General features: G+C 42.3%; 1 non-coding gene across 1 annotated transcript; it reads right to left on the bottom strand.

Annotated features, from left to right (window-relative positions):
* Positions 1–5,135: 5,135 nt before the first annotated feature.
* Positions 5,136–5,289, bottom strand: LOC117715933 (small nucleolar RNA SNORA51). The gene has a single exon (XR_004607713.1). It is a non-coding gene; the product is annotated as a small nucleolar RNA SNORA51 (small nucleolar RNA).
* Positions 5,290–5,852: the final 563 nt, after the last annotated feature.

Here is a 5,852-nt window from a genome sequence, read left to right as displayed (position 1 = left end):
TATAGTGATGGGTAAATATGATCAGAGTATATTATAAATGTGTAAAAATTTTCAAGAATTAAAAAAACAAAACAACCTAGCACTGATGGCCACTTTGCCAAGTGCTATAGATGAGAGCTAGGCCGTCTGGCTAAAGCTTTATTAGCCAGGTATTTTTATTTTTATCACACAGATAAGCAGGCTGATTCTTGGAGCAGTTCACTTATTTGCCCAGAGAGTTGAAAGTAGGTCTGCATAGATGATGTCTAATTTTTGTGTTAACTTTATAGAACCATGGGGGAGCCTCAGCATTTGGTCCAGTGGTATTCTGCATCTTTCCATGTAGTTATTTTTGGATGAGATTAAACATTTAAATCTGTAGATGGAATAAAACATCTTTCTAATGTGGATGGACCTGGTCCTGTGAATTGAGGCCTAGATAAACTGAAGGCTAGCTTTTCCTTAAACAGAGAGCCCTTTCTGCCCGAATAGCTGACTGCCTTTGATCTGAGACATGGGCTTTTCTCCTATGTCTGCACTCCAACTGAAACAGCTCTTCTGGGATCTCAAGTCTGTGAGGCTTCAAAACTAGAACAGACAGCTTTGGCTCAGAGTCTCGAATTTAGCTGTGCACCTACAAACCTTTTTACTTTTTTTAAACCACAAAGACAAATTCCTTGTAATAAAGATCTACTCTCTTTCTCAGTCTCTCTCTGTCTCTCTCTGTCTCTCTCTGTCTCTCTCTGTCTCTCTCTTTCTCTCTCTCTCTCTCTCTGCCAGGGGTTGTATTCCAAAAAAGGTTTCACTATGTTAACCAGACTGGCCTTGAACTCATAGAGATCTACCTGCCTCTAATTCTTGAGTACTGGGCTTAAAGGTATGTGCTATCACATATGGCTAAATATTTTTCTTCATGTTATTTTTATACATATTTCCTGCTGGTTCTATGTCTCTAGAGAATCTTAACTAACTTCTGTTGATAAGTACTTCTAATAGTACATGATTTCAAGTCAGGTTTACCAACCCTCACTATACACAGGGTACCAAGAGTATGACATTTTAGAAATGCAGAAAACCATATCCAATGTGCTTATCTACTGGGTTATCTATGGTGCAGTGCTAGGTGAATCAAGCTGTACCAACTATTTCTTTGAAACTTTAGGGGGCATCCTCTGCCTAGCAATGTTTTGTGACTTTTCATAATGCATTTTCATAAGCTGACAACATCATCTCATTTTGGTCTTCATTTAGAAATAATGATGAATATTAATAACTGCTCAAGGCACAGTGTGTCTTTTCTCAGGAAGGCCTCGACACATGCAGAAGAAACCTTCCAGAAAGTTTTGTTCAAAATGGAGATGTGGGTTATAAATGCTAATGTAGGAGAACGTGGGTGTCCTGGGCTCTGTAAACTCAGGAACGACTTCTGGAGCAAATGGTTAGCTTGGGGAGTTGGTAAAGATCTTGGAATTTTCTGGGAAAAGCTTTTTATCAATCAGGAACTGTCTTTAGTAGAAAATTGAGTAAGTCTCACTCTGTTGAATACTAAACAAGAGCCTGCTACTATTTTTAAATAAGCTCATTCTACCAATAGCCACAGTAAGTATCTGTGCTGCATTTCATAGTGCCAGGGAACAGACAGACCCTGTGTCAGTACTAGGAATAAAATCACTTCCCATCTGAATACAAAGAACTTAAGGCTTTTAGAGATTTAAAACGTAATCACTTCAGATGCTACATAGAAGGAAAAGGAATTTAAATATGTTGTGAAAGAGAATGATGAAATTTCTCACTTATGGGATGCTAAAGATGATGTGAGTTCCTGGAGGAGATGAGGGGTGAGGACTGAGGGACGCAGCCAGTATTTCACTAAGGCAGCATTGCTGAGCATGATGGTCAACTCTCAATTCCTACTTGCTTGTTTTCTCAGGGACCTCTCTCCTCTTTCCATTCTCAATGTACCTTGTTCCTTCATCTACCCTAGCACAAAGAGAAGCCTGGGGATTTTGAATATTCACTACTTTTGGTCAGGGACCAGGTTGATGGCAGATGATAGGTTTGTGATCCATGTCAGGCCTACCACGGACATCAACTACTTTTCTTATCACTGTGACAGAAAATGGGACAGAAATAACTCAATAGAGGAAGGATTTATTTTGGCTCATGGTGTCAGTCCATCACAGGGAGAAACACAGTGGAGTTTACAGCAGTGAAGACTATGTGTTGGAAGAGTCTTACTCACATCATGGTCCAGAACCACGAGAACTCAGGCCAGAACCGGAAGTGGCTACAACATTCAAGGACCAGAGGTAGATACAACCTTCATGCCTCTTCTGCCAACTAGGCCATGTTCTCCATAGGTAACCTCCAGGACAGTGTCACCAGAAAGAGCCCATGAGCCTGTGGGAAACACTTGAAACTGCAGCCATAGTGGGAACTTTTTTTAAATTGCAAAACAAAACCCCCACTTCTCTCCCATTTGAAGATGTTATCCATCCTCATTGAAACTTAGAGAAAGTCTGGCAAGAATGCCATTAAACACAGGACACATAGCCAGGAGATGCAAAGGGAGATAGTTCTGTCAGGGGCTGAGGTATGTCCTTCTCATATAATTCACAACTGGGATACAAACCTTCAGCCCCTTGTGTGGCCTAACATGGAAATGAGTCATTGTAGACGTACTTAGATCATTTAGATCAGGCCTGGGATCTGTTATGAATGACATTCTTATAGTAAAGGGGAGGTAGGGTATTTGGTCACAGAAACTGGCACGTGAGGGCAGAGACTAGTACATGCATGTGTGGGGGTGGTATAGGAGACACTTCTGCATGCCAAAGAAGGCCAAAGCCTTCAGGTAAGCTACCGGAATCTAGAAAGAAAAACAAAGCAGATTTTCCTCTCATCTCCTGGAAAGAAACCCACTCTGCCCACACCTAGGTCCCCCACTTCTACAGTGTGTGAAACAATAAGTCCCATCATACAGTGCACTCTGGAACTCTGCTACAGAAGCTCTGGAATAGTAATTTAGGTCTCTGAGCTGAAGCTGAAGGTGACTTTACCTTACAATTTTCAGTTGAGTGAACCAATAACAATTTTTTTTTATTTTTAGAATTATTCTAATTTGGATGGAGTTTCTAGCACTGGTTATGTAGTTCTCACAAATACTTCACCAGGGAAGGACAAGGGACCTGGGGACACTCACCCATCTGAAAATACAATTCACAGAAAAGAGGTGAAGGAAGGAAATGACGTCCTCACAGGAGCTCTGAGAGCATGCTCTGTGTGGCTCTTTGCTCTGACTCCGGTCCTCAGCCACAGCAGCTGCTATGTAAATCACTTGGTAAGAAAGTCCAAAGGCTGGGGCAGGGGCCTCAGATGCAGGCTCCAGAACATGTTTAAGAAACTGAAAAAGCTGGGGGGTAGTACTACATTATTGAAAGGCTATTGGAGAGGCTGGAGAGTTGCTGGGTGACTGGAGAATCTGAACGTCAATGTCACTAAGTACCAAAACAAACTTCAAACTTTTTGCAGTCCAAGCTTGGCTCACCCATTGGCAACATTCTGTCTACAGAAAATAAAATTCTCATAATATCTTTAGGGACTTGGCCTCATTGGGAATATATCTGCTGCTAGATATTTTGACAATAACTGAATGTGCGTGTGCCAGCCAGAGGACAACCTTGGATATCGCTCCTCAGGTACCACCACCTTATAAACCTTATAAACTAAACTTTAGAAGTGAGATTTCTCTGGTCCAGAGAATGCCTACTTTTTATGCATAGGTTCTGGGGATCAAATGAGAAAAAGAAGCCGGGCAGTGGTGGTGCACACCTTTAGTCCCAGCACTTGGGAAGCAGAGGCAGGCGGATTTCTGAGTTTGAGGCCAGCCTGGTCTACAGAGTGAGTTCCAGGACGGCTACACAGAGAAACCCTGTCTCAAGAGAGAGAGAGAGAGAGAGAGAGAGAGAGAGAGAGAGAGAGAGAGAGAGATGCAGACAGAGGGATAGGTTCTGGGGATCAAAAGAGGAAGAAAGATCCAGACAGAGGGATGGGGAAGAGAGAGAGAGCAAACGTAAGTACTTGATTTACATACAACTTGCATAGACACTTAATGTAGGCTCTCTAAGCCTGCAAGATGAGGATGCTCTACCCAAGTGCACACTTTAGTGCAGCAACAGTTGGCTAGGTACAGTTGAGCAGCAAGTGTGCCTCAGCCAGTGCTCTGAATGGCATTGGGAATATGAGCAACATCATAGCCTTTCTCCACAGAAAAATACACATACAATTCAGGAGGACATGGGCTACATGAAGAACACTTCTTTCCCTATTGTGTATTAGTGGGGGTTCTCTAAAGAAATAGAGCTGATAGAATGAATATATATATATATGTATGTATACAAACACATGCGCACACACATGCACACACACATGCACACACACATGCACACACACATGCACACACACATTAAAAGGAGATTTGTTAGAATAGTTTATAGGCTACTATCTGGGCAATCTAACAATGGTTGTTTCTTGACAAAAAGGTCTGGTACCTGGCAGTTGTTCAGTTCTTGAGGCTAGATGTCTCAACTAGTCATTAGTCTAGCTTGGAATCCAGAAGATGAATTAACAGCAGGATAGGTGAACATGCCAGCGGGGGGAGGGGGGTTGTTAAACAAGCAAATAAACAAGCAAACAGCAAACACTTCCATCTTCCACATCCTTTTATATAGGCTGCCACCAGAAGATGTGTCTCAAGATTTAGGGTGGGTCTTCCAACCTAAAATCCCTCATTGGTATGCCCAGCTAGCTACTTGGGTTTTAGTTGATTCCACATGTAGCCAAGTTGACAACAAAGATTAGCCATCACAATTAGTGAGTCCGAAACTTAAAAGTTGCAATCGTTTTTAAACTGAAGCATAAGCACATTCTAAGTTATCTACACTACCTGCTTCAAATATCTGCTAGGTATTAAGCATCTGGATGCTAGTATGTGAAAGCACTTGGAAGCAAGGCATGGTCTTCATCCAGCAAGTACTTATCAAATGTTTGGCACAGGTTGTAAAAGATGGTCATTTATATATGAACACAGTAAAAGTCCTGATGTCGTGGAACTGTAATTCTGTATAATCAAGAATGGCTAGTCACTATTTTTTTCCCATTGTCTCCCCATTCACAATACAGACCAGGCACAGTGGCCTAGGCTGGGGTGTACGTAGGGTAGGTACGTAGGGTAGGTACGTATGTTTATTCTGCCTCCTCTTTCTATACAGTCAGTGTAGGAACACAGCCTTCGTTAAGCACAAGGAGGCCAAGCTAGTCGCTATTTTAGTTGGAAGTAGCACAGGGAATGCCCTTGGAAGTTGTGGTGGTTTGAATATGGTTGGCCCAAGGAGTGGCACTATTAGGACGTGTGGCCTTGCTGGAGGAAGTGTGTCACTGTAGGGATGGGCAATGAAGCCCTCATCCTCCTAACCATGTGGAAGCCAGTCTTCTCCTAGCAGCCTTCAGATGAAGATGTAGAACCCTCAGCTCACCTTAGACTGAACCTCTGAGCCTGTAAACCAGCCCCTATTAAATGTTGTCCTTATAAGAGTTGTCTTGGTCATGGTGCCTGTTCACAGCAGGAAAACTCTAACTAAGACAGGAGTCATTTGAGTTAGGATCTAAATTGCAAGATGGAATGAACTTCATGAAGAACAAAAATACCTGTATCCTAAGCCAGAGGCAGTAGAGTATGCAAAGGCCTGGGTAGGTAATGAATTTGATCTCACTGAGAAACAGAAGCAACTGAGTTGGTTTATGGTAGATTAATGTGCAATGTGAAGCTTCAATAACTCTGGGAATGCAGCGTATGAAGTTTGAGTGACATGAAG

Source organism: Arvicanthis niloticus, chromosome 9 (assembly GCF_011762505.2).
Source record: "Arvicanthis niloticus isolate mArvNil1 chromosome 9, mArvNil1.pat.X, whole genome shotgun sequence".
NCBI lineage: Eukaryota > Metazoa > Chordata > Mammalia > Rodentia > Muridae > Arvicanthis > Arvicanthis niloticus.
This window is presented reverse-complemented; position numbering and strand designations above follow the sequence as displayed.